This window comes from Haliotis rubra, unplaced genomic scaffold, assembly GCF_003918875.1.
Source record: "Haliotis rubra isolate DU_JTF1 unplaced genomic scaffold, ASM391887v1 Scf419, whole genome shotgun sequence".
NCBI classification, from domain to species: Eukaryota; Metazoa; Mollusca; class Gastropoda; order Lepetellida; family Haliotidae; genus Haliotis; species Haliotis rubra.
The window spans coordinates 839,742-849,771 of record NW_025767101.1 but is presented as its reverse complement, the minus strand read 5'-3'; positions in this window follow the sequence as shown (position 1 = coordinate 849,771).

Sequence of the window (10,030 nt, the reverse complement as noted above, 5' to 3'; positions counted from 1 at the left end):
CCCGCGTTACGTATTGCTAGCACCTAACCAACCTATATGTATGAGATTTTGACGCGTTATTTTCTTCTTACTTTGCCAGAAAGGCCATTACGTGTAATAATACATCCTTAACCATGGTTATTTTTTAATAGAAAGTTATGTACCAAGTATATGCAAAGACGCTATATAAAATATTTTTTTCTTTTATTCCACAAATGAAAAACTAACTATGCGATAATACAGATGTTCACTGCGTCTGAATTGAATTTCAGCTGAATATAGTCCATAACGTAGAATACATGAAACAGCGACATAGGAACATTTCATTTTTAAAGAGTTCATAGGAAAACGCTTAACAGTATGGCTTCTTAAAAGCTGTCTAGATAGATCTGTGCTATCATTAGATACTTGTTTCGCTTCCGAACCGGTATGTCATCTCACTAACGTAGTCGATATACCCATCTCCTGTTGGCGACATTCCTATTTTCCCGCCCTCTAGCTGGGGCATTGGCCGCTATGAGACCGCAAAAGCATGACACTAACGTTGATTACTATGTTGCCACTTCGATTTTAAATTCAAATCAATCGTATATTGTAACGTTTCGTTCAAGCATTCACCGGAAATGTATTGCATATGGCGACGGCGTGAATTTTTAGTAATTGCGCACTTGTATTGAGAATGGGTGATTATTATTTATAACGATATGTCATACAACGTAATAAATAAATGCTGTAAATTTACGTTGGGAAACCAGCACATGCTTTTGTCTCTCACAACGTTAAAACAACGTTTCTTATAACCGTGTCACGATAGAGTTTTCTGTAAAACGTTTCCTTCACTTTGGGATTCTTCTTCACCATTCAGCCACAGCTTCAGAAAACACGACCAAAACAAATACAGTAACTATTCGGACCATTAACGTTAAATAGGAATCGTCAAGACAACGTAAAATACGTTGGTATCAAATAACTTAAACCCTTTGCGGCGACGTAAAAATGACGTATCACAACGTCGTGCCACTCAGCTGCGTAGCCCTAAATTCAATGTCCATGCTGTAATGGCCGCAATCGCCCCAGTAAATAACCAGGTAGCCTATTTCTCCGCGCAGAAATGCCGGCGTTCAATCATCTGTTAATTTGAATTTGGCGTGGAGACATCTAATATATCCCAACAAGGGCTCTGTTCCACAAGCTGACAAACTGTTTGCTTAGGGTTTTCTGGGAATCCCAAGCAAAACTGGAATGCCTCAAGCAGGATAGGGTTATTGAAAGAAAACAGCGTATTACCTAACCCACGCACATCAACTAACGTAGGTTGGACGCTTGAAGGACAATCCCTCACCCCGGGACAATCGCTCTCACCCGGGACAATCGCTCTCACCCGGGACAATCGCTCTCACCCCCGGGGCAATCACTCTCACCCGGGACAATCGCTCTCACCCCGGGACCAATCCCTCTCACCCGGGACAATCGCTCTCACCCAGGACAATCGGTCTCACCCCGGGGCAATCGCTCTCACCCAGGACAATCGCTCTCACCCGGGACAATCGCTCTCCACCGCCACTCACCCCACCCACCTCCTCCTGGGACAATCGCTCTCACCCGGGACAATCGGTCTCACCCCGGGACAATCGGTCTCACCCCGGGGCAATCGCTCTCACCCAGGGACAATCGCTCTCACCTCGGGTCAGCAAGGTATTCTCTCTCACCCTGACGCGTTCCAGTAGAAGATACAATATCCGATGGTCGTTGGTAAACTTACCGATTCCCGTTTGTGTTTGACTTTCATTAAAGTTGGCGTCCACGTCGTTCTCAGCCCTTGATATGAATCTTGAGATCTGTTTAAACTGCCTGTTTCCAGAGGCGTCTACACACTTGTCTGCGTACTTGAAGAACCTTCTTTCTAGATTATTCAGAGACTTGTTCAAGGCTTTTTCCAATTTTTGTCGAATGTTCTCTTCTAACTGTTTGGCCGTCTCCACGTTGACCTGAGGGCGGACGGAGGCCTTCACCTTCTCATGGATGTGCTCAAGAAGCCTCTAAGGTGAGGTCCTCAACGTAATTATCACGTGCCATTGTGATAAACCTGCAACCGTGGAATTAAAAAGTGAAAATGACAGTATGTTAATGAAAGGGAAAATTTCCAATGATAGAATTTAAAGTTGAGAGTTTGAGAATCAAATATAACACACGACGTGTAGTCAGTTTAAGTGAGTGAGTGAGTTGGGTGTGTATGCAATGTTGCTTTGAAAACATATTTATTTACATGTGTATCAATGCCTTTGAACTAACTGTCTAGATCAAAACAAAACTGAAAATATACTAAGACTTGAAAGTATTTTAACTCAACTTAAAAAAAACAACATTTTCAGGTTGAAAAGTAAAATATATATTCATTTCGACACTTGACTATCTTCTTCAGACATTCGGAACCAAAGTAAATAAAAGATTTAAGAAAGTGTTGTAACATTTGTCATATTTGGGATTTCATTTCTGCTCAGTTGAGTACAGATTCAAGTACCTTTTGGATCGAGTCCCATACGGATTCGAAACCAACTCTCACAGAGTAAGGTCTCTTATAAGAAACAAGTTGTAAATGTTAGTTACCTGCATTACTTCGGGATTTCCTCCCCATTAAGCAGACAGCCCGTGATATCATAAAGTATTGTTCAAAGCGGCGTAGACCCCACCTCACTCGCTCCTTCTTGAAACAACATTTACAGACTACTTCACGCTCTAGTTTCTAGTAAATGACTTCTACATTTAGATCCGGTTCTCACCCAACTGACACGGAAGAGCAACAACGGATGGTAGATGTATGATAAAGCATGTATTTTCGTAATAATGCACACTGCTTCTACGGTGAAATACAAGCGTTATACTATACCTCGCATGCTCATAAGTTGTTCGATCAAAGTTACAACATTCAGGATCTCAGTAAAGGTTTCAAAAACGTTTATGCTAGACATGTGAAGGGCATTTCAAAGTTTGACGCATCAGTGACAGTGGCAGAAAGTGATCTCAGATGCAATTCCGCATTTTGACTTATACCATACGTTCCCGAACGTTCTTTCAGGTGACAAATTGACTAGCTTTTGTATGCATTTATGACGGGTGATACCGGTGGGGCAGGATACGGTCACCTTTGTTCGAACTCCCGGTATCACCACTATGTCATAGTGATTCATAAGCACATCTTTGATCTTATTTACAGATAGCCGTCATACAGCAAAATTGATGAGATAAACAAACAAACACATGCTCATAACATAGTCGAACCTGTACAATCGACTCTTTACTTTTAGCAGTGATTTCTTACGGATGTATAGAGGGTTTTGTCGCTTTTATCTATATGCGTATCGGGAACTTGTAACATGTGTCGGTATAAGGTACGCACGTGGGAACAGTCACTTCAGTTTATAAAGTGCAAACACTGGGAATAAAAGCCCAGAAGAGTGCTATTATCTTATACCGCATTTCCTCGAATAAACGCTAGCACAAATATTTCTTTCAGACACTCTTTACCCAATCCTCTGTATCTACAGAGCATGCATTTCGGTAAAGCTGCACCAATCCTGGATCCAGTCATTATTATCTTCCTGAATACAGTTAATGGGTAGAAAGTGTCCGAATAATACATACATACACTGTATTGAGGAAGTACGGTAATTTGGGAGCATCTGACAGGTCAAACGAGAAACGAAAAAAGGAGAGGTAAGAACTTTGATAAATTGCAGTGATATCGATACTGTGGAAAGCAAACATGTGTACGCATTCTACAAAGTGACTGCAGATCAACACGTAACTGGTGAAGTGTTATTTCGCGGGTACGTGCTATGCACTTTGAACCGGGAAGAAGTTTCCGAGTCGTTGGTAACGAAATTATGAACTGTTATCTACACGCCTAGGTGCAGTGTCGAGGTCATCAGGTGTGCAACTAATGCACTAAATCTGGATACATTAAATTATGTGTAGGGGAGATTTTGTATCAAGGTAGAAAATGTAAAGTGTTATAAACCACTAAGATCGCTGACCGTGAGGCGTAGTTAATGAGTAGTTAGCGTGGTCTGTGAAGTGTAGTCTGGGTGAGCAGTCACTGTGGTCTGTGAAGTGTAGTCTGGGTGAGCAGTTACTGCGGTCTGTGAAGTGTAGTCTGGGTGAGCAGTAACTGTGGTCTGTGAAGTGTAGTCTAGGTGAGCATTTGCCGGTTCTGCAAAGTGTAGTCCAGGTGAGCAGTTACTGTGGTCTGTGAAGTGTAGTCTCGGTGAGCAGTTACTGTGGTCTGTGAAGTGTATTGTAGGTGAGCAGTTACTGTGGTCTGTGAAGTGTAGTCTAGGTGAGCAGTTACTGTGTTCTGTGAAGTGTAGTCTAGGTGAGCAGTTACTGTGGTCTGTAAAGTGTAGCCTGGGTGAGCAGTTACTGTGGTCTGTAAAGTGTAGTCAAGGTGAGCAGTTACTGTGGTCTGTAAAGTGTAGTCTCGGTGAGCAGTTACTGTGTTCTGTGAAGTGTAGTCTAGGTGAGCAGTTAGCGTGGTCTGTGAAGTGTAGTCTGGGTGAGCAGTTACTGTGTTCTGTAAAGTGTAGTCTGGGTGAGCAGTTACTGTGGTCTGTGAAGTGTAGTCCAGGTGAGCAGTTACTGTGGTCTGTGAAGTGTAGTCTCGGTGAGCAGTTACTGTGGTCTGTAAAGTGTAGCCTGGGTGAGCAGTTACTGTGTTCTGTAAAGTGTAGTCTAGGTGAGCAGTTACTATGTTCTGTAAAGTGTAGCCTGGGTGAGCAGTTACTGTGGTCTGTAAAGTGTAGTCTAGGTGAGCAGTTACTATGTTCTGTAGAGTGTAGCCTGGGTGAGCAGTTACTGTGTTCTGTAAAGTGTAGTCTAAGTGAGCAGTTACTGTGGTCTGTAAAGTGTAGCCTGGGTGAGCAGTTACTGTGTTCTGTAAAGTGTAGTCTAGGTGAGCAGTTACTGTGTTCTGTAAAGTGTAGCCTGGGTGAGCAGTTACTGTGTTCTGTAAAGTGTAGTCTAAGTGAGCAGTTACTGTGGTCTGTGAAGTGTAGCCTGGGTGAGCAGTTACTATGGTCTGTAAAGTGTAGCCTGAGTGAGCAGTTACTGTGTTCTGTAAAGTGTAGTCTGGGTGAGCAGTTACTGTGGTCTGTAAAGTGTAGTCTGGGTGAGCAGTTACTGTGTTCTGTAAAGTGTAGCCTGAGTGAGCAGTTACTGTGTTCTGTAAAGTGTAGTCTAGGTGAGCAGTTACTGTGTTCTGTAAAGTGTAGCCTGGGTGAGCAGTTACTGTGTTCTGTAAAGTGTAGTCTAAGTGAGCAGTTACTGTGGTCTGTGAAGTGTAGCCTGGGTGAGCAGTTACTGTGTTCTGTAAAGTGTAGTCTGGGTGAGCAGTTACTGTGGTCTGTAAAGTGTAGCCTGGGTGAGCAGTTACTGTGGTCTGTAAAGTGTAGTCTGGGTGAGCAGTTACTGTGGTCTGTAAAGTGTAGCCTGAGTGAGCAGTTACTGTGGTCTGTAAAGTGTAGCCTGGGTGAGCAGTTACTGTGTTCTGTAAAGTGTAGATTGGGTGAGCAGTTACTGTGGTCTGTAAAGTGTAGCCTGGGTGAGCAGTTACTGTGTTCTGTAAAGTGTAGCCTGGGTGAGCAGTTACTGTGTTCTGTAAAGTGTAGCCTGGGTGAGCAGTTACTGTGTTCTGTAAAGTGTAGTCTAAGTGAGCAGTTACTGTGGTCTGTGAAGTGTAGCCTGGGTGAGCAGTTACTGTGGTCTGTAAAGTGTAGTCTGGGTGAGCAGTTACTGTGGTCTGTAAAGTGTAGCCTGAGTGAGCAGTTACTCTGTTCTGTAAAGTGTAGCCTAGGTGAGCAGTTACTGTGGTCTGTAAAGTGTAGTCTAGGTGAGCAGTTACTATGTTCTGTAAAGTGTAGCCTGGGTGAGCAGTTACTGTGTTCTGTAAAGTGTAGTCTAGGTGAGCAGTTACTGTGTTCTGTAAAGTGTAGCCTAGGTGAGCAGTTACTGTGGTCTGTAAAGTGTAGTCTAGGTGAGCAGTTACTATGTTCTGTAAAGTGTAGCCTGGGTGAGCAGTTACTGTGGTCTGTAAAGTGTAGTCTAGGTGAGCAGTTACTATGTTCTGTAAAGTGTAGCCTGGGTGAGCAGTTACTGTGTTCTGTAAAGTGTAGCCTGGGTGAGCAGTTACTGTGTTCTGTAAAGTGTAGTCTAAGTGAGCAGTTACTGTGGTCTGTGAAGTGTAGCCTGGGTGAGCAGTTACTGTGGTCTGTAAAGTGTAGCCTGAGTGAGCAGTCACTGTGTTCTGTAAAGTGTAGTCTAAGTGAGCAGTTACTGTGGTCTGTGAAGTGTAGTCTGGGTGAGCAGTTACTGTGGTCTGTAAAGTGTAGCCTGGGTGAGCAGTTACTGTGGTCTGTAAAGTGTAGCCTGAGTGAGCAGTTACTCTGGTCTGTAAAGTGTAGTCTAGGTGAGCAGTTACTGTGTTCTGTAAAGTGTAGCCTGGGTGAGCAGTTACTGTGGTCTGTAAAGTGTAGCCTGGTTGAGCAGTTACTGTGTTCTGTAAAGTGTAGCCTGGGTGAGCAGTTACTGTGGTCTGTAAAGTGTAGCCTGGGTGAGCAGTTACTGTGGTCTGTGAAGTGTAGTCCAGGTGAGCAGTTACTGTGGTCTGTGAAGTGTAGTCTAGGTGAGCAGTTATTGTGGTCTGTAAAGTGTAGTCCAGGTGAGCAGTTACTGTGTTCTGTAAAGTGTAGCCTGGGTGAGCAGTTACTGTGGTCTGTAAAGTGTAGCCTGGGTGAGCAGTTACTGTGTTCTGTAAAGTGTAGCCTGGGTGAGCAGTTACTGTGTTCTGTAAAGTGTAGTCTAGGTGAGCAGTTACTATGTTCTGTAAAGTGTAGCCTGGGTGAGCAGTTACTGTGGTCTGTAAAGTGTAGTATAGGTGAGCAGTTACTATCTTCTGTAAAGTGTAGCCTGGGTGAGCAGTTACTGTGTTCTGTAAAGTGTAGTCTAAGTGAGCAGTTACTGTGGTCTGTAAAGTGTAGCCTGGGTGAGCAGTTACTGTGTTCTGTAAAGTGTAGTCTAGGTGAGCAGTTACTGTGTTCTGTAAAGTGTAGCCTGGGTGAGCAGTTACTGTGTTCTGTAAAGTGTAGTCTAAGTGAGCAGTTACTGTGGTCTGTGAAGTGTAGCCTGGGTGAGCAGTTACTATGGTCTGTAAAGTGTAGCCTGAGTGAGCAGTTACTGTGTTCTGTAAAGTGTAGTCTGGGTGAGCAGTTACTGTGGTCTGTAAAGTGTAGTCTGGGTGAGCAGTTACTGTGTTCTGTAAAGTGTAGCCTGAGTGAGCAGTTAATGTGTTCTGTAAAGTGTAGTCTAGGTGAGCAGTTACTGTGTTCTGTAAAGTGTAGCCTGGGTGAGCAGTTACTGTGTTCTGTAAAGTGTAGTCTAAGTGAGCAGTTACTGTGGTCTGTGAAGTGTAGCCTGGGTGAGCAGTTACTGTGGTCTGTAAAGTGTAGTCTGGGTGAGCAGTTACTGTGGTCTGTAAAGTGTAGCCTGAGTGAGCAGTTACTGTGGTCTGTAAAGTGTAGCCTGGGTGAGCAGTTACTGTGTTCTGTAAAGTGTAGCCTTGGTGAGCAGTTACTGTGGTCTGTAAAGTGTAGCCTGGGTGAGCAGTTACTGTGTTCTGTAAAGTGTAGCCTGGGTGAGCAGTTACTGTGTTCTGTAAAGTGTAGCCTGGGTGAGCAGTTACTGTGTTCTGTAAAGTGTAGTCTAAGTGAGCAGTTACTGTGGTCTGTGAAGTGTAGCCTGGGTGAGCAGTTGCTGTGGTCTGTAAAGTGTAGTCTGGGTGAGCAGTTACTGTGGTCTGAAAAGTGTAGCCTGAGTGAGCAGTTACTGTGTTCTGTAAAGTGTAGCCTAGGTGAGCAGTTACTGTGGTCTGTGAAGTGTAGTCTTGGTGAGCAGTTACTGTGTTCTGTAAAGTGTAGCCTGGGTGAGCAGTTACTGTGTTCTGTAAAGTGTAGCCTGGGTGAGCAGTTACTGTGGTCTGTAAAGTGTAGTCTAGGTGAGCAGTTACTATGTTCTGTAAAGTGTAGCCTGGGTGAGCAGTTAATGTGTTCTGTAAAGTGTAGTCTAGGTGAGCAGTTACTGTGTTCTTTAAAGTGTAGCCTGGGTGAGCAGTTACTGTGTTCTGTAAAGTGTAGTCTAAGTGAGCAGTTACTGTGGTCTGTGAAGTGTAGCCTGGGTGAGCAGTTACTGTGGTCTGTAAAGTGTAGCCTGAGTGAGCAGTCACTGTGTTCTGTAAAGTGTAGTCTGGGTGAGCAGTTACTGTGGTCTGTAAAGTGTAGCCTGAGTGAGCAGTTACTGTGGTCTGTAAAGTGTAGCCTGGGTGAGCAGTTACTGCGTTCTGTAAAGTGTAGCCTGGGTGAGCAGTTACTGTGGTCTGTAAAGTGTAGCCTGGGTGAGCAGTTACTGTGGTCTGTAAAGTGTAGCCTGGGTGAGCAGTTACTGTGTTCTGTAAGGTGTAGCCTGGGTGAGCAGTTACTGTGTTCTGTGAAGTGTAGTCTAAGTGAGCAGTTACTGTGGTCTGTGAAGTGTAGTCTGGGTGAGCAGTTACTGTGGTCTGTAAAGTGTAGCCTGGGTGAGCAGTTACTGTGGTCTGTAAAGTGTAGCCTGAGTGAGCAGTTACTGTGGTCTGTAAAGTGTAGTCTAGGTGAGCAGTTACTGTGGTCTGTAAAGTGTAGCCTGGGTGAGCAGTTACTGTGGTCTGTAAAGTGTAGCCTGGGTGAGCAGTTACTGTGTTCTGTAAAGTGTAGCCTGGGTGAGCAGTTACTGTGGTCTGTAAAGTGTAGCCTGGGTGAGCAGTTACTGTGGTCTGTGAAGTGTAGTCCAGGTGAGCAGTTACTGTGGTCTGTGAAGTGTAGTCTAGGTGAGCAGTTATTGTGGTCTGTAAAGTGTAGTCCAGGTGAGCAGTTACTGTGTTCTGTAAAGTGTAGCCTGGGTGAGCAGTCACTGTGTTCTGTAAAGTGTAGCCTGGGTGAGCAGTTACTGTGGTCTGTAAAGTGTAGCCTGGGTGAGCAGTTACTGTGGTTCTGTAAAAGTGTAGCCTGGGTGAGCAGTTACTGTGGTCTGTAAAGTGTAGCCTGGGTGAGCAGTTACTGTGGTCTGTAAAGTGTAGCCTGGGTGAGCAGTTACTGTGGTCTGTAAAGTGTAGCCTGGGTGAGCAGTTACTGTGTTCTGTAAAGTGTAGCCTTGGTGAGCAGTTACTGTGGCCTGTAAAGTGTAGCCTGGGTGAGCTGTTACTGTGGTCTGTAAAGTGTAGTCTAGGTGAGCAGTTACTGTGGTCTGTAAAGTGTAGTCTAGGTGAGCAGTTACTGTGGTCTGTAAAGTGTAGTCTGGGTGAGCAGTCACTGTGGTCTGTGAAGTGTAGTCTGGGTGAGCGGCTACTGTGGTCTGAAAAGTGTAGTCCAGGTGAGCGGTTACTGTGTTCTGTAAAGTGTAGCCTGGGTGAGCAGTTACTGTGGTCTGTAAAGTGTAGCCTGGGTGAGCAGTTACTGTGGTCTGTAAAGTGTAGTCTGGGTGAGCAGTCACTGTGGTCTGTGAAGTGTAGTCTGAGTGAGCGGTCACTGTGTTCTGTAAAGTGTAGCCTGGGTGAGCAGTTACTGTGGTCTGTAAAGTGTAGCCTGGGTGAGCAGTTACTGTGGTCTGTGAAGTGTAGTCTGGGTGAGCAGTTACTGTGGTCTGTAAAGTGTAGCCTGGGTGAGCAGTTACTGTGGTCTGTAAAGTGTAGTCTGGGTGAGCAGTTACTGTGTTCTGTAAAGTGTAGCCTGGGTGAGCAGTTACTGTGGTCTGTAAAGTGTAGTCTGGGTGAGCAGTCACTGTGGTCTGTGAAGTGTAGTCTGGGAGAGCGGTCACTGTGTTCTGTAAAGTGTAGCCTGGATGAGCAGTTGCTGTGGTCTGTAAAGTGTAGCCTGGGTGAGCAGTTACTGTGGTCTGTGAAGTGTAGTCTAGGTGAGCAGTTACTGTGGTCTGTAAAGTGTAGTCCAGGTGAGCAGTTACTGTGGTCTGTAAA